Consider the following 19,339-nt stretch of genomic DNA (forward strand, 5'->3'; position numbering starts at 1 on the left):
TCCTGCTTAAAAGGACTGCTCACACTTTTTCATTCTGAATTAGCATTTTTTCTGTTTTGGTTTTTTGAGAAAGGATTTCTCTGTGTAGCCATGGCTGTCTGGAACTCACTCTGCAGATCAGGGTGGCTTCATACTAACAGATGCACCTGCCTTAGCCTCCTGGCTGCTAGGATTAGAGATATGTGCCAACACCACCCATCTCTGAATTAGCATTTCAAAAGCCAAAAATTCAATCAAAATTTGTCTGACTTGTGAATCTGATACTATTTTATTCACATTTGAAGTCAATCTTTGCAAAAGGGTCAGTATAGGCATATTTTTGGTCCTTGTAGATTTTAGTAAATGACTCCAACCTCTTTCCTGATTCTTCAACATTGTACCAAACATTTAAAGCTGCTAAGCAACGTAGTGTCATGGTGTGATTATCATATTCAAGCTACCTTTGTACCTCATCATATTGACCTTTACCTAGCAATGGATCCTGGGAAATATTAATACTTCTAGTCTTTTTTTTATGTTAGTATGTGATAGTTTTATTTTTTCCTTGTTATTATTATTATTATTAATTACACTTTATTCATTTTATCCCCCCATAAGCCCCTCCCTCCTCCCCTCCCGACCTACCCTACCTCCCATTTCTGCATGCATGCTCCTCCCTACGTCCACTGATAGGGGATGTCCTCCTTTCCTTCCTTCTGATCTTAGTCTATCAGATCACATCAGGAATGGCTGCATTGTCTTCTTCTGTGGCCTGGTAAGGCTGCTCCCCCCTCAGGGGGAGGTGATCAAAGAGCAGGCTAATCAGTTTATGTCAGAGGCAGTCCCTCTTCCCATCACTATGTAAGCCACTTGGACATTAAACTGCCATGGGCTACATCTGTGCAGGGGTTCTAAATTATCTCCATGAATAGTCCTTGGTTGGAGTATGAGTTTCTGGGAAGTTCCCTGTGTTCAAATTTTCTTGTTCTGTTGCTCTCCTTGTGGAGTTCCTGTCCTCTCCAGCTCTTGCTATTTCCCACTTCTTACATAAAATTCCATTCACTCTGCCCGCCAGTTGGCCATCAGGCTCAGCATCTGCTTTGATAGTCTGCAGGGCAGAGGCTTTCAGATGCCCTCTTTGGCAGGTTCCTAGGTTGTTTCCTGTTTTCTTCTTCTGGCTTTCAGAGGCCCTCTGTAGCAGGTTCCTAGGTTGTTTCCTGCTTTCTTCTTCTTCTGATGTCCATCCTCTTTGCATTGCAGGACGGGGATTGAGCATTTTAGTTAGGGTCCTCTCTTTTGCTTAGTTTGTTTAGATGTACCGATTTTAGTGGGTTTATCCTATGTTGTATGTTTCTATGAGTGAGTATATATCGTGTGTGTCTTTTTGCCTCTGGGACAACTCACTCAGGATGATCCTTTCCAAATCCCACCATTTACCTGCAAATTTCATAATTTCCTTAGTTTTCATTCCTGAGTAATACTCCATTGTGTAGATGTACAATTTCTGCATCCATTTGTCAGTTGAGGGGCATCTGGGCTGTTTCCAGCTTCTGGTTATTAAAAATAAAGCTGCTACAAACATGGTTGAGCAAATGTCCTTGTTGTGTACTTGAGCCTCTTTTGGATATATGCCTAGGAGTGGTATGGCTGGATCTTGAGGAAGCACTATACCTAGTTGTCTGAGAAAGCGCCAGATTGATTTCCAGAGTGGTTGTACAAGTTTACATTCCCACCAGCAATGGAGGAGGGTTTCCCTTTCTCCACAACCTCTCCAGCATGTGTTGTTACTTGAGTTTTTCATCTTGGCCATTCTGATGGGTGTAAGGTGAAATCTTAGGGTCGTTTTGATTTGCATTTCCCTAATGGCTAATGAGGTTGAGCATTTCTTTAAATGCTTCTCTGCCATTCAATATTCCTCTACAGAGAATTCTCTGTTTAGGTCTGTTCCCCATTTTTTAAGTGGAGTACTTGGTTTGCTGCTTTTCAACTTCTTTAGTTCTTTATATATACTGGATATGAGTCCTCTGTCAGATAAAGGGTTGGTGAAGATTCGTTCCCAATCAGTAGGCAGTCACTTTGTTTTGATGACAGTGTCCTTTGCTTTACAGAAGCTTTTCAGTTTCAGGAAGTCCCATTTATTGATTGTTGCTCTTAGAGCCTGTGCTGTTGGTGTTCTGTTCAGGAAGTTGTCTCCTGTGCCAATGAGTTCAAGGGTGTTCCCCACTTTTTCTTCTAACAGATTTAGAGTATCTGGTTTTATGTTGAGGTCTTTGATCCACTTGGACTTCAGTTTTGTGCAGGATGATAAGTATGGATCTGTTTTAATTTTTCTACATGTAGACATCCAGTTGGACCAGCACCATTGGTTTAAGATGCTAACTTTTTTTCATTGTATGGAAAGAAAAAATGTCTTTGTCAAAGATCAGGTGTCCATAAGTGTGTGGGTTTATTTCTGGGTCCTCTGTTCGGTTCCATTGATCCACCATTCTGTTTCTATGCCAGTACCGTGCAGTTTTTATAACTTTTGCTCTATAGTACAGCTTGAGATCAGGGATGGAGATACCTCCAGAAGATCTTTTATTGTAGAGGATTGTTTTAGCAATTCTGGGTTTCTTGTTATTCCATACGAAGTTGAGCATTTTTCTTTCCAGGTCTGTAAAGAATTGTGTTGGCAATTTGATGGGAATTGCATTAAATCTGTAGATTGCTTTTGGTAAGGTGGCCATTTTTACTATGTTAATCCTGCCAAGCCATGAGCATGGGAGATCTTTCCATCTTCTCATATCTTCTTCTAATTCTTTCTTCAAAGACTTGAAATTTTTTTTATACATGTCTTTGACTTGCTTGGTTAGGGTTACACCAAGGTACTTTATGTCATTTGTGGCTATTGTGAAAAATGCTGTTTCCCTAATTTCTTTCTCAACCCTTTTGTCTTTTGTATACAGGAGTGCTACTGATTTTTTTGAATTAATTTTGTATCCAGCCACTTTGCTGAAGGTGATTATCAGCTGTAGGAGTTCCCTGGTAGAGTTTTTGGAGTCACTCATGTATACTATTATATCATCTGCAAATAGTGATAATTTGACTTCTTCTTTTCCAATCTGTATCTGCTTGATCTCCTTCAACTGTCTTATTGCTCTAGCAAGGACTTCCAGCACTATGTTGAAGAGATATGGAGAGAGTGGGCAGACTTGTCTTGTCCCTGATTTCAGTGGGATTGCTTTAAGTTTCTCTCTGTTTAGTTTGATGTTGGCTATAGGCTTGCAGTATATCGCGTTTACTATGTTTAGATACGTGCCTTGTATCCCTGAACTCTCCAATACTTTAAACATGAATGGATGTTGGATTTTGTCAAATGCTTTTTCAGCATTTAGGGAGATTATCATGTGGTTTTTTTTTTTTCTTTCAGTTTGTTAATATAGTGGATCACTTTGATGGATTTCCACATATTGAACCACCCCTGCATACCTGGGATGAAGCCTACTTGGTCATAGTGGATAATATCTTTGATGTGTTCTTGGATTCGGTTTGCAAGTATTTTGTTAAGTATTTTTGCATCAATGTTCATAAGGGAGATTGGCCTGAAATTCTCTTTCTTTGTTGAGTCTTTCTGAGGTTTAGGTACCAAGGTGACTGTGGCTTCATAGAATGAGTTTGGTAATGTTCCTTCTGTTTCTATTTTGTGGAATAGTTTGAAGAGAATTGGTGTTAGCTCTTCGTTGAAAGTCTGGTAGAATTCTGCGCTGAAACCATCAGGTCCTGGGCTTTTTCTGGATGGGAGAATTTGATGACCGCTTCTATTTCTTTGGGGGATATAGGACTATTTAGTTGATTTAGCTGGTCCTGATGCAGCTTTGGTAAGTCAAATCGATCAAGAAAATTGTCTATTTCATTTAGATTTTCAAATTTTGTGGCATATAGACTTTTGAAGTAAGTCCTAATGATTGTTTGGATTTCCTCAGTGTCTGTAGTTATGTCCCCCTTTTCATTTCTGATTTTGTTGATTTGGGTGGTGTCTCTCTGCCTTTTAGTTAGCCTGGCTAAGGGTTTGTCGATCTTGTTGATTTTCTCAACGAACCAGCTCTTGGTTTCATTGATTCTTTCAATTGTTTTGTTTCCAATTGATTGATTTCAGCCCTGAGTTTGATTATTTCCAGCTGTTTACTCCTTATTGGTGTGTCTGCTTCTTCTTTTTCTAGGGTTTTTAAGTGAGCCATTAAGTTGCTTGAATGAGCTGTCTCGAATTTCTTCTTGAAGGCACTTAGTGCTATGAACTTTCCTCTTAGCACTGCTTTCATTGTGTCCCACAAGTTTGGGTATGTTGTGTCTTCATTTTCATTGATTTCTAGAAAGACTTTAATTTCTTTCTTTATTTCTTCCCTGACCCAGCTGTCATTTAGTAACAAGTTGTTCAGTTTCCATGTGTGTGTAGGCTTTTTGTTATTTCTGTTATTGTTGAGGTCCAGCTTTATTCCATGGTGATCAGACAAGATACATGGGATTATTCCAATCTTCTTGTATCTGTTGAGGCTTGCTTTGTGACCCACTATATGGTCTATTTTGGAGAAGGTTTGATGAGGTGCTGAGAAGAAGGTAAATTCTTTTGTGTTTGGGTGTAAAGTTCTGTAAATGTCTGTTAGGTCCATTTGATTCATGGCCTCTGTCAGACGCATTGTTTCTTTGTTTAATTTCTGTTTGGTTGACCTGTCCTTTGTTGAGAGTGGGGTGTTGAAGTCTCCCACTATTAATCTATGGGTATCTATACGTGGTTTAAATTTTATCAATGTTTCTTTAACAAATGTGGGTGCCCTTGTATTTGGGGCATAGATGTTCAGGATTGTGATGTCTTCCTGGTGGAATTTTCCTTTGATGAGTATGAAGTGTCCTTCCCCATCTCTTTTTATTAATTTTGGTTGAAAGTCTATTTGATAAGATACTAGAATGGCTACTCCTGCTTTTTTCTGGGGTCCGTTTGCTTGGAAAGTCATCTTCCAACCCTTAACCCTCAGGTAATGTCTATCTTTGTGCCTTAGGTGTGTTTCTTGTATGCAACAGATTGCTGGGTTTTGTTTACGTATCCATTCTGTTTATCTGTGTCTTTTTATTGGAGAGTTGAGTCCATTGATGTTGAGAGAGATTAATGACCAGTGGCTGTTAGATCCCTTGATTTTGATGTTGGCTGTGGTCATCAGGTTGTGTGCTTGGTTGCTTTTTGTTTTACTGTAGTAAGGTTAATTATTTCCTGTGTTTTCTTTAAAGAAGCTAATTTTATGGGGTTGTATTTTCCCTTCCAGTGTCCTCTGTAATGCTAGATTTGTGTGTAGGTATTGTTGAAATTTATTTTTGTCATTGAATATCTTGTTTTCTCTGTTTATGAGGACTGATAGCTTTGCAGGATATAGTAGCCTGGGCTGACATCTGTTTTCTCTTAGGGTCTGCATGATATCCATCCAGGCCCTTTTGGCTTTCATAGTCTCTGTTGAAAAGTCAGGTGTGATTCTAATGGATTTGCCATTATATTTACTTGGCCTTTTTCCCTTGCGGCTTTTAGTATTTTTTCTTTGTTCTGTATACTTACTGTTTTGATTATTATGTGGCGGGAGGATTTTCTTTACAGGTCAAATTTGTTGGGTGTTCTGTAGGCCTCATTTATTCTTATTGGTTTCTCCTTCAAGTTAGGGAAATTTTCTTCAATGATTTTGTTGAAAATATTTTCTGGGCCTTGGAGAAGGGAGTCTTCTTTTTCCTCTATACCTATTATTCTTAGGTTTTGTCTTTTCATATTGTCTTGGATTTCTTGGACGGTCTGCGTCAGGAATTTTTAGGATTTAACATTTTCTTTGACAGATACATCAATTTCTTCCATTGTATCTTCTACACCTGAGATTCTTTCTTCCATCTCTTGTAGTCTGTTGGTTATGCTTACCTCTGTAGTTCCTGTTTTCTTACCTCGATTCTTCTTCTCCATTTTTTCCTCCATTTGTGTTTTCTTTAATTTTTCCAATTCTATCTTCAGGTCTTGAGTTGTTTTGTTTACTTCCTTCACCTGTCTGATTGTACTTTCCTGTTTATCTTTTAGTTCTTTCAACTCAGTTTCTTTTATTTCATTCAGTGCTTTAAGCATTTCCTCTCTAAAGGCCATAAACTGTTTGGCTGCAGCTTCCTCTATTTCTTTACGGATGGCAATATTCTGTTTGAGTTTATCTTCCTCTATGTCTTTACGAATCTTATTTGTTTCCTCTGTTATCATGTTCATGAGCATAGTTGTTAGGTCATCTTCTTGGATTTCAGTTATGGTGGGGTGTCCAGGGCTACTTGCCCCTGGGTAACTGGGTTCTGGAGATGCCATATTGCTCTGTCTTTTGTTGCTTGAGCTTCTATGCTGGCCTCTACCCATTGTGCTATCTTAGGTGTTTGGGGTTATTTTCTGGTGGTTCTTGGGGATCCTGTGGTGGAGAGAATCCCCTTTGCCGAAAGCTGGTTTTTCCTGAAGGATGTCTTCTCAGCTTTTTGGGTATAGTCCCTGGATGGCTGGCGTTTTTTTCAGGAGTTGCTGCTGCTCACCTCAGGGATAGAGACCTGAGTGGTAACTGGTCTTTGCTAGTCGAGAGGGTTCTCCTCTCACCCAGGGAAGTCCTGAGGACAGCTGCCCTGTTTCTGGGTTTCTTGCTGCAAATTTAATGATCAGATGCTGTGACACAGTTGGACATCTGGCGTGCACAACTGTTTGTGCCTGTGTCTGGAGCACAGCTGAGTGATGGCGACTCGGCCCCGCTGGTCTGTTAGACTTTTTCCAAGGAAGGATTGGGTGATTTGAGTCAGTACAGTTTCCTTCCTTCCCTGTGGATTCTCTAGAGACAGGGACTCTCAGTCTCTTTTTTTGCCCTGGTGTGCACTGCTCATTCTCTGCCAGCTAGCTGGCTGCAGAAACTGCCTGTGTCTGGAGCACAGCTAAGTGATGGCGGCTCAGTCTCCGCCAGCTCTCTGGCACGCAGAAACTGCTTGTGTCTGCCTTTCCGGCCTTTTGGAGCCTGGGCGTCTGCCTAAACTGGGTAATTTTCCAGAGACCTTTTCGGGGTGGGGGTGTCGGCTGAGTGCTCTGAGATCAGACCAGCCATTTCCGTCCCTGTGTGAAACTCATTCACTGGTGCCCTGGTGCCCACAGTTCTATCTCAGGTGACGAATCAGGCGCACAGGCAGGCAGGGCTCTGTGTCCCCAAGCCTGGGTCCCCGGCTCTGGCTCCAGACTGGCTCCTGGGGCGCCTGTGGAACCCAAGTCTTTTCCAGTGTATGTCTGAGTGACCTAAGGTCAGTCCCAATCGTTTCCTGTACCCTGGGGTTATCTCTCGACTGAAAATTCCAGTCTCTGATAGTGTGATGCACACGGTTCAGTCTGGGACCATGACCAGAGACACTGGCTGTGGCTCTGGGCTGGGGCTGGGGCTGGCGGCCAGCAGCCAAGCATCTGGCGGAACCAGGATCTCTTCAGCGGTTTAGCCGGGTGAGTTAAAAGCTGATTGAATCCCCCACCGTAGAGTATCCTCTCACCTGGGAAACACAATGACTGTGTTTTATGGCTGCAAGTTCTGATTGCTGGTCACTGTGCTGATCCTGCTGCTGCTGCTCAGAATGAGAGTCATCCAGGCGCTGCCATCTTGCCCCTCCTCCAATACATCTAGTCTTATATCATTGTTCTATAGTCCTAGTTTCCTCTTTCTACCATGTTTGCCATTGTAACTGAGAACTGGCTTCTAATATTGCTGTTGCCAAATCTTTCCAGACAAAGGATAATTCTGTTCTAAGTTGCCAATAACTTTAATATTTACTTCACATAGGGTGAATGCATACCAAATAAAATGATTACTTCTTTAAATCTCAAATTCAATATACCTATAAGATTCCATTTAACTTCCTCAGAACATTGGGGGTGTCTATCATCTTTTGTATAGTTACTGTATAATCTAAGGTTGGTTTTCTAATAAACTTAAGCTGCCCCTCTTCAGTTTCATCATGCAGTGGCACAGTAAGTTCTTATCTAAATGTCTCTGTCTTTGTCTGAGTGTTGTTCTCATTTTTATTTATAAGTATCTCTAATTTTTCTTCTAAGGCTTGTATCCTATCAGTCCACTTTTGATATTTTTATTTTCCCTATATCTCTAGTTTTCTTTTTTTCCTTTGAGAGGGTACAAAAATCTACTATGGCTATTAAGGATAAAATATTAATTGCTAGGCTGGTGTAATTATAATCTGAATTATGTCAATCTCAGTTAAGTCATTTATCTTTTCATTTACTGCTGTTGTTTTAAAGCCATTTAAAGCAGGATTATGCAGGGTCCTAGCACCTTGTATTATGGTATTTCCCATCTTAACTCTTTCTTGGAGAACTTCCAGGTGACTTAACAAATCTTGCAGCTTCTCAGTTTGTCTGCACTGGCATAATTTCCCTGTCCATGTGGTTGTGCCATGTGTTGAAGCAATATATATATATATATATATATATATATATATATATATATAACAAATTTCAATCACTCAATTTCACCAATAAAGATGCAGGAGCAAGATGCTTGGGTAAAAAAAATTTAAAAAGGCTGCTGTATGAGAGAGGCAGAGAAAGTATCCAGCTAACCTTCCTCCTCAACCTATGTGACAAAGGGAAATTCTCTTTCCCAACACCATCTCAAAAACCCCTCAAAACTCAGTGTCTTACCCTTCTACTTCCCATGTGTTTCTTTATCCATCCTTCTGCCTTTTCTTACTATTTTTTTCTACATTCACTCCCTATCAACTGGTTGCTTGCTCCACCTCTTGAACTTTTGTTGACTTTATTTAATCCTGTTCAAGTAAGTTCTTGGATTAAAGGTGTGTGCTAAGGCTGAGCCCCACCACAAGTAGAAACAGGATATTTTGATAAACAACACAATCTCAGGGTTCACAGTGTGATCAAATATCCTTGAGCACTGACGCCTTTTGTCTTCTTCTTTGAGAGGGCAGTGATGAGGAGGGCCTCTGTTAGGTGGGGCCTCCTAGAGTGCAGAATGACTAGGTCACAGCTGCTCATAATGCAACAACTAGAGGATGGCTTGCTGTGTCTCCCACAGCACTGGCTCTGGGTTCTCTCAGGAACCTGGAGGAACTGCTTCTTCCCATGGGAACGGGATTCACCAAGTGGCCAGACTGATTGTCCAGCAGTGTCTGCAGCTTCAGTGTCTCCGAGTTCTTGCTTTTCACCACACCTTGGATGACAACAATGTGATGGAAATTGGTGAGCTTCCCTCAGAGAAAAGGTTTCCCCGTGTGTAAGCAGTGGTGTCCCTGGTGCTACCTGCTGCAAATGTCTAGACCTGAGAAAGGCTTCCAAAGCATTCCTCATTTTGCACTATCATGCTGCTGCTTCTTAGGCCCTTTGGAAAATTTAGATTTATCTTGGTCTAAGTGGAAAGTCAATGTTCTCCTTTTTTTGTCTTTAGAGGTGGTCAAGATAGGAGGGTAAGGGAGGGGAGGTAGAGAAGTGTTCAGGCTGTGGTTTGTTTTCCCAGTGCTGGGGATTGAACTCAATACTTCACATACACCAGAGCAGTGTTCCGCTACTAAACCACACCTATGTCTCCATAATTGGCAAGCACACTTTGGAAAGCAGTTTTAAAATTGCTATGCAAACTCCACTTAGTGATGTATTTATTTTTATTACTTTTTAGTTAGGGTTAGGTGTGAGGGAATATGCACGTGAGCACAGATGCCTGCAAAGGCCCAAAGAGAGCATTAGACTCATCGTTTGTAACTGGAGCTACAGGCGCTTGTGAACTGTCGCTCACGGACTCTGGGAACCCTTGGTACACTTAACAATATCCTAAATATTCAAGGAGCAAGCACCCTTGTGCCCTTACTCAGGATGCAAGGGTAAGAATTAGTTTTCACACTTTGTGTTTCAAATCCAGCACAACAGAGTTTTCTGTGGCCACATCACTGTTATTCCTCTTAAACATTTCAAATGTCAGGAGCAAATTTCCAGGCAAACAAAAGACAGTTTCTGATGAGCATTGACGCAGTTAGTCTTGAATTCACATTACCCACTTGATATCTCTGCTGTGTTAGGAGTTAGGCACGAGACAGCTGAAAGGGATAATATTAAAATAGATTAGGTGATTGTATTCAGTGCCTATAAAAAGCTATAATCTAAAGGCCTAGAAAGTTTATTTCTATAACTACTAAAATGTAAATGGACATTCAAATGTACCATTTATATTTTTAGCGAAACATGGCTTTTATCACATATAAACAAACAAGCAATCCGAGATTGTCAAAGAAGTTGTTAGAAGTAGAAAATGACTAATTAAAATAAGAAATACCGGTCTTATTACCCAGCAATGGTCTGGAACTGAATTGAATGCTGTTTGATTTAGGAATTATAGCAATTCATATCTTAAGGGCTCTGGAGTCTTCATCAAACCATGGAAAATGTGGTGCTCTAACTATGGAGAGCGTGCGTGGAGATGACAGTGCAGGCAGATTCTCAGCAGTCTCCAGGGCTGAGCCGCTCTTTCCTCTGCACTCCCTCTGGGATCTGCTTAGTTCAGTGTAACCTTCCTTCACCACCCACATTTCAGCCTGCTGAATCGTCAGCAGACTCTCCTGTTTTGGAAAATCATCAGTTTTTGAAATGGAGGACTGTGGTTAGAAAGGACAGAACTCAGACCACAGGGCAGCTTTTGCAGTGGGTTTTAATGTCAACTTGTCACAAATCAGAACCTTCTGAGGAGGGAGCCCCTCTTAAGACCCAGCCGGCTATTCGTTTCCATTGATCCACCAGTTTCTATGCCAGTACCATGCAGTTTTCAGTACTGTTGCTCTATAGTACAGCTTGAGATCAGGGACGGAGATACCTCCTGAAGATCTTTTACTGTAGAGGATTGTTTTAGCAATTCTGGGTTTCTTGTTGTTCCATATGAAGTTGAGGATTTTTCTTTCAAGATCTGTAAATTTGATGGGAATTGCATTGAATCTGTAGATTGCTTTTGGTAAGATGGCCATTTTTACTATGTTAATCCTGCCAAGCCATGAGCATGGGAGATTTTTTCATCTTCTGATATCTTCTAATTCTTTCTTCAGAGACTGGAAATTTTTTTCATACAAGTCTTTGACTTCTTGGTTAGGGTCACACCGAGGTACTTTATGTCCTTTGTGGCTATTATGAAGGGTGTTGTTTCCCTAATTTCTTTCTCAACCCTTTTGTTTTTTTTATAAAGGAGGGCTACTGATTTTTTTTTTAGTTAATTTTGTATCCAGCCACTTTGCTAAAGGTGTTTATCAACTGTAGGAGTTCCCTGGTAGAATTTTTGGGGGTCACTGAAGTATACTATTTTTTTTTCTAGCTTTAATGCTTTTTTTTTTTTTCAATGCAGTTTATTCAGGAACCTTGAACAATCCTTGGACCCCGGGGAAAGCCAGCCCACAGCTTAAATAGCCTCTGGGTAGCCAACCCAGGCGTGCCACGGGGGCAATGCAGATAGGTCCACATACATGGAAGCAAGCCAGATCCTCGGCCTTAGCCAAATATGGAGTTGTTCGTGACAGAGAGCACTCACCATCGGGAAGGTGGAAGGCGGAAACCAGCTCCATCTTTAAGGCATAGCATTCCGCAGCTCTCTACAGTTCCCCCTTTTTGTTTTAGACGCATCAGGCAAGAGTAGAGGTCTGATCTCTGATATTAGAAATAAATTGGGACTTTGTACCGATGTTCATTTAGGTGTCATCCACCCAAAGAGCATCAGACCCATCTGATACCTTTTTCTCGTATAAAAATTTAGTGAGGTGTGTATGAACGTATTCTATCAAAAGGGATAGATTCAATTAGGTGCTCATTCTTTGATAGTTACGTTTATGTGTTTCCTTTCTGCATTTTATATTCCACTTCAGATATTTTGACACATCATTTCTTAGCATGAACATCCTCGCAGACTGCATTCTCCTTACTACAAAGATGGGAGGCAACGTGGACAAAAGCTTCAGTCGGGCTTTTCATCAGGGTCTCACTTCAAAGTCTTCCCGTTAAACTGCACAGACTCGTCTTTATTTGCTACAGCAACTATAAAAGTAGTTTCTCTTCACTGAGTGAAAGACTTAGGAAATTCATTTCTTGGGAATATTATCCTGGCAGTAAACAAATGAGAACGCCCCCAGAAACCATGTGAAATGTAAGAATGCTGGCTGTGGCTTCATAGGGGAGGTCGGCCCCAGTCATCCTCGGGTAGGACAATCTATTTTCCTTTGCTCTCACTCTTTGAGTAGTTCTGGATGTTTCTCCTGGGGGTACACTCAGGGGACACCACGTGCCTTTCAGTGGTACACTCGGGGGCACCACGTGCCTTTCCCGTCTGTGGGGTTCCACCGTGATGCTGATGCAGACGCTCCAGCTTTTAGGATGTTCCCAGAGCCCATAACCAGACTCTAAAATCCCAACAATTATAAAATATACTAAAGTACATGTTCCTTAAAATCAGACAGAAGTGGAAGCTGTATTTCCAAAGCCCAGGGTGACTTTCGGTGCTACAGTTACGGATGCATAGAGACTGTGCAGAAAGCCCCTCAGAGGCAGCCTGGAGTGCGAACCCGGGCTCCAGCCTCCACTCCCGCAGCCACCAGCTCACAACTTTAGCACGTCACAAGGTGCAATGTTCTTTCTTCCAGCTCAGAAAGAAGCACAAACGTAACTTCTGTCTTCCTCCTAAGTCACTGTTCCCTGGTCCCTCTGTGAGACTCGGAGATCCTGAGGGGACACGTCTGGCCCTTAATTATAAAATCATGAGACATTCCAAACCCCCCTTAGGAAACAGCTTACAAGAAGAATCCCAGGGTCATTGGCACACCCATATAAATCACCAAGGAGCAAAACTTCCAGAGCGCATTCATAATTTATATAACTCTAAGTTATTAAGATCCTAAAATGGTGCAATTCAGGCCCAAGCTTTAGAACCAGTTATGAAAAGCCGAGTATGAGACAGAGACTGCTCACCAGAGGATACAAATGTGCAGGTCACAGGCAGGAAGTGGTCAGAGCAATGGGATAAAGACAGCAGCACTTGAGGAGCAATCGCCAGGAATGAAGGCTACGCTCTGGAGGTAACCCAAGTTTAGGCTCAGTTAGGAGCAGCCACGGAGCAGCAGGTGGCAGAAGAGGGTGCCAGGCCCAAGTCGAGAATTCTAGACAGAGGGATTCTCAGATCTTCATACAGCATGAACAGAGCCCATGCACAGCCAGAGCATCTCAGAATCAGACCCTGTGCAAGAGCTTCCGGGACCTCATGGGCTTGACAAAGAGGAGAGTTGGGGAACCTGCAGTTAGGTGCAGAGAGTGACCTCAGCAGTGTGCAGTGCTGCCCTGCCCTGCCGTGGCTGCGGCTTAGAATCCAGTGTCTGTGCCGACCATCCTGAAAGTCTTTGTAAGCTCCGTGCTCCAGTTTGCTGTGTAAATGCAGTCTGGTGGGCAGGCCAGCAGCAGAATGAGGCTACTGGCAGCAAATGTATGCAGATAATAAGTAAGTTCATTCACCTCTGTGACTTAAGATGAATGTGCTGGCCCTACTACTTCCCTCATGGAGTATTGGAGTTTCTTGCCAATGGGGGAGATGGCATTGCCTCCTTCTGAACATGCCAACTCTCAGAAGCTAGTTCTAATTCATTCATTGGAGGTGGCTTTGCTTTGTGTCCCAATCCCTAATAGACATAGCCACCTTCCCTGTTGGGTGGCAGCAGGGAGCAGGTCAAAGAAAAGAGCCAGGCGTGCCAGGCTGGTGCTGGTTCCAGATCACCAGGTCCAGGCTTTGTAAGTTGAAAGTCTGCCTTTACTGTGCTACAGGCACCTATTACTTCATTTCTGAAAAGACTCCACTATGGTTCATGTTCTATATAAAGACATGCAGGCCATGGTCATCCTAAAACCATGGTGCAGCCGTGATATGCAGTTAATGTCTGCATGGAATCTTCTTGTTTTTGACAATCTGTAAATAGGATTCTTCTCTGAGGTAAAGGCCTGTGTCATTTTGTTACCTCTTTTCCTGTAAAGAAATTGAGGTGTAGTGTGTGAAATGAGTCGTAGGGCCTTGTATCAAGGAAAGCTTTTCAAATATGCAAAGCTCCATCACATGTGTGACTTCATTTGACATTTGTGTCAGTTACAGAAGGCGGTCTGGGCACTGGGACTATTCCCGCTTTTAAAAGATGGAGAAGCTAATGGAACACAGTTCTTAACAAGGCAGATTTAGGATGCTGCTTTAGTAATTTGTTGGAGATTAGGTTTGTTAGTGGTGGTGGCGGTTTGTGTAAGAGGCCTCCGGACCTTAGCACGACAGCTGCCATGTTGGAAGTACCATGCTGACCTGAGGACCCAGCCCACAGATGCCAGCACCTGCCAAAATGAGAACAAAGACCTGATCCGTCACAGTCCAAAGTTCTAGGAAAGTTCTTAAATGTACTAACCTTGCATTTGGCTTCTGTAGCTAACTGTTCTCGCTAATTGAAATGTATCTACCAGTATATGTTTTTTTGTGCATAAAAAGCCATGAATGGTAGGGCTTGTGGTTACATTATGGGGGCGGGGGTTCCCATGTAGCCCACCAACTGGTCAATAAAGACTTAATTTTTTGCTTTAGGAGTCTGTGTGTCACCTCTAAATAGGATGTCTCCATCAAATCCCTCCCCTCAGAGATCAGGAAGGAGGAGGCAGAAGAAGTGTGGTACCCAGAGAGAACAGAGGACACCAGGAGAACAGGCTCAATGGAGCAAAGTGCATCTGAACTCGCAGAGACTAAAGCAGAAAGCACAGGGTCTACCTGGGGCTGCACGAGCTCCTCTGCAGCTTTGTTACAGCCTTCAGTTTAACAGTATTTACTCCTGTGTACATGAGGGGGTCTCTGATTCTTGGGACTTTTTTCCTTTTGTTGGGTTGCCTTGTCCAACTTTGATGCGATGCGTTTGTTTTGTTTTATTTTATTTTATTTGGTTGTTTTATTTCCGAACATGTTCTTCTCTAATGAGAGATGGGAAGGGAGTAGATGTGGATGAGAGAGGAGATGGTGGGAACTGGTAGGAATAGAGGGAGGGGAACTGTAATCAGGATATATTGTATGAAGAAATAATCTTTTTAATAAAGAGGGAAGAAAAATTACATTTTCAAAAAAAAAAATCTATGTCTCCACACTTGTTGCTTCAGATATCTGGCCATATCCCCTTTTAGTCAACTGGATACTGGCAATATGTAAACAAGTTGTAGCAACTTGAAATATAGAGCTGCATCCATTTTCCTGTCCATGTTACTGAAACATTTGCCATCTAAGTCAGTGTGGCAATGAACCAGGTTAGGGCACTTTCCCCAGTGCCCGAAAGCCCAAGTTGTATCCATTCTCCAACAGCGCCCTCCACTTCCATACACAAATGACCACTGCACTGCTCTCTCTCACCGTAGCTTTATTTGCAGCTAGACTTTTCATATAAGGGAATTCTATACGATAGGCAATGTTTTGTCTTTTTTCACCAAAAATTGTGTTTGTACCTTATTTCAGAATAATACATATGACCATAGTGTATTGATTTCACTGCTATGCATCTGTTCATTATTTGACCACATGTGTCCTCTGTGTGTCTATTCAATGGGCACTTGAATTGTTTCTAGTAGCTGATTACTGTGAAGTGCTTCTAAGAGCATTCTTATAAAATATACGTGTTGGGTATTTCTGGGGATGGAATTTCTGAGATACCTCACATATACTGATTAAACCATGTTTTTTGCTTAGATGTGGTACATGTTTGTAAGCCTACACTTGAGGAGGTTCAAGGGTTCCTTGTCTAAATAGCAAGTTCAAGGCCAGGTTGGGTCACAGGAGACTGATCACAAACAAAGAAACAGGAGCAAAAGTCTCCATGGTGTTGTGGTAGCTTTTACCTTCAACAGAGGTTGGTTGACATTCTGTCCCCAGTAAATATTGTCAATCCCTTGTAGTTTGGCTACTCTGATGATTCTCATGGGTAATAAAATCCAAAGCTTTACTTTTTGTCCTGGCCAGCAGAGCTTGTTATTCGGGGGATAGAAGATTATCTGATCCTGTGAAAAGATGGACGAGAGAAAAGAAGGAGTCCAAGCAAACAGGTGCTTGTCAAGGACTAACTTTACTGAGCAAAATCAGCTTTTATAAAGGGTTCAAGATGAGGAAGTAGGGTGGGTGAAAAGTTACAGATTCTTCTCAGCCAGGGGCCTGAGACATCTTGTGATAAGTCACGGTTCTGTGAGCACATCTCTGCTGCTGCCAAGCAGTATGTTTACCGCAGGGAACTGGCAAGTTGAGGCAAGTCGGTGAGTTTCCACAGGTGGTCCCTGACAACTGTTGTTATAAACAATTTTTTACCAATAAATTTTACCAATAAAGACTCAGGAGCCAGATGCCAGGATAAAAACCTACTAGCTCAGAGAGGCAGAGAAAGGACCCAGCTGACATTCCTTCTCAGCTCAGGTCTGGATGGAAAAACCCAAAAGGTTTACTAGCTCAAGTGGCAGCTCAGGAAGCAAAGGCCAAAAATCCCAAGGCTGAGGGCTTGCTAGTTCAAAGCCCCAAAGCCATGGAGCTGAGGAGCTGAAGCCTAAGGTAAAGCTAGAGCTTGATGTAATAGCTCCTTTCTATGTCTCCACACTGTTTTAAATACCCCTCAATGCAAAGTCCCTCCTATTCTTTAATCACTATAAGCTTGTTTATTGCTCTGCCTCTTGATCTAAGGTTAACTTTATTAAATTTGGTGTACAGAAAGGTCTTGAATTAAGGGTGTGTGTTAGGGCTGGGTGAACCACACCATAATCACCTGTTCACAATAAAAAATTCTTGGACTAAAGGTGTGTGATAGGGCTTGTTATGCCCAATGGTAACTTTTGGGGGGTGGGAGTCAGGCCAGGTACTCTCAGCTCAACCAAACGAGATAAGAAACAGGGTTTTACAGTTCACAATTATGGGGTTCATAATGAAATCACATATCCTGCACCAATTTATTTGAGGAGTTGAGGAACATCTTTCAGATTGACCAGCATCTGAAAGAAAAGCATGAGAGGAAAAAGAAATGGATTACCTTTCTGAGACGCACCTCAGAAGCCAGATAGATCGTACTTGGCTCATGGATACTGCACTAGGGCTCAAAAATTCTAAGAAGAAAAATACATTATCTTAAGGTGAACCCATCTTCCTAAAGGTGGTCTCCTAGCGAGGTCCCTGACCTACCCCACATGATTAACCCTTAAAAGAGGAGCTAAGGGCATGATTCCATGTGAGATAGATTCCATTATTTACACCATAATTACTTCCAGAGGGTGTGTTTAAATCTCCAGATGTGAAACTGGAGATGTACTCAGCAGTACTCATTTAGATTATGTGAAGCCCTGAGGTCATGCCCAAGCACCACAAAAATCAATCAGTCATTCCATCAATCAGTCAGTCATTCAATCTATTGATCCCCGCCACCTGTCTGCCTTCCTTATGGCTCTAGTTTTCTTTTATATCTTCAAGCTAAGTGCAAAGCACATGTAGAGTTGTAAGATCTTTCTGGTAGATCAGTGTTTTTGTTTGTTTGTTTCTTTCTTTCTTTCTTTTTTACATGTCTTGGCACTTCCTCCTGGTTTCTGTTTCCCTTTTGCAGTTTGGCAAGGTCATTCCCTATCGGCCAGGTAGCTGTTTGGTGCTTTCAAATTCGACCTCTAAAACATCATGTTGACCATTTCCTACTTTCATTGTCAGGGTTGGGAGTAGTACCAATAACTTGTCACCATTATTGACAACCTCAGGAGTCTCATTTCATAAATGTTTTGTTTTCTAGCCAAGGTAGCAACCAGTGGAGGCTTCCAGAAACTTGAGAACTTAAATCTTTCAGTAAATCATAATATTACAGAGGAAGGATACAGACATTTCTTTCAAGCCCTCAACAACCTGCCAAACCTGCAAGAGCTGAACATCAGCAGGCATCTCTCAGAATGCATCCAAGTTCAGGCCACCACTGTCAAGGCTCTGAGCCAGTGTGTGATGAGACTGCCCAGCCTCATCAGGCTCGGGATGCTCAGCTGGCTCCTGGATGAAGAGGACATGAAAGTGATGAATGCTATGAAGGAAAGACACCCTCAGTGCAAACACTTGACTATCTTCTGGAAATGGGTACTGCCATTCTCTCCTGTCATTCAGAAGTGAAGGATGCAGCTGAAGGCTATTGACAGTTTTAAATATCTGATTTCCTAAAACATTTTACTGTAGCTAAGCAAGGTGGTACTCCTCTGTACTTTCAGCATTTAGGAGACTGAAGTGGGAGAATCAAGAGGTTTAGACCAACCTGTGTTACATAGCAGGATCTTGTCTTAACTGATCAGCCTGCTCTTTGATCACCTTCTCCTGAGGGGGGAGCAGCCTTACCAGGCCACACAAGATGACAATGCAGCCACTCCTGATGAGACCTAATAGACTAGGATCAGAAGAGAGGAGAGGGGGACCTCCCCTATCAGTGGACTTGGGGAGAGGCATGTGTGAAGAAGGGGGAGGTGGGATTAGAGGGGAGGAGGGAAGGGATTTATGGGGGATACAAAGTGAATAAAGTGTAATTAATAAAAGTTAAAAAAATAAAGGCATAACTAACCATCATATGGAATAATATTTATTAAAGGTGTAGGCTGCTGATACTTTTCTAAAAGCCTGCCTGTTCCTCACTAAACTTAGCAGCAATGATGAACAGTGCCTTGGCAGTCCTTGTTTGGTCCTCCTGTCTAAAGATTAGAGACCACTCCATTGCAAAGTCAACAGGAATGGGCTGGGGAAAAGAACATCAGTGTATAAAAGCCAGAACATGGAAGGAGTATTTGATGGAGGTAAGAAACAGATGGTTTAGTATTGCATCAGTCTCATACATGATGAAGCACGAGTCAACTTCACCACAGGATGCAGCTGGCTTTCCAGGAGATGCTTAGTCTTTGCAGGGCTTTCGTATGTTCACCAGCCTTGGTGTGGCCATGCTTGCTGTCATCTCTCATTCATTGCCAATGTGAGGGGGGAAATGGGCTTAGAGAAAACTGCTTTTGTTCCAGAGGCTTTTGAAAAGTTTGCATGTGCTGTAATGGTCTTAAGGTTTCCTTTGTTTTTCCATTTTGTTGTTTAGAGACAGGTTTTCACTAGGTAGCCTTTGATAGCCTGGAACTGAATATGTGGACCGGGCCTACCTGGAACTCACAGAGATCTGTCTGCCTCTGCCTTCTAGGGCTAGGATTGTTAAAATCATATTTGCAGAAACATTAAGGACTCAGGGATATATTAACTTGGTTTGACAGTCATTTAGTATTCCATATGTATAT

General features: G+C 42.1%; 1 pseudogene; it reads left to right on the plus strand.

The window, feature by feature from the left end:
- LOC132654514 (baculoviral IAP repeat-containing protein 1a-like) overlaps window positions 1-18,445 on the plus strand; it is a 79,875-nt pseudogene extending 61,430 nt beyond the window's left edge.
- Window positions 18,446-19,339: the final 894 nt, after the last annotated feature.

Source organism: Meriones unguiculatus, chromosome 6 (genome assembly GCF_030254825.1).
Source record: "Meriones unguiculatus strain TT.TT164.6M chromosome 6, Bangor_MerUng_6.1, whole genome shotgun sequence".
NCBI classification, from domain to species: Eukaryota; Metazoa; Chordata; class Mammalia; order Rodentia; family Muridae; genus Meriones; species Meriones unguiculatus.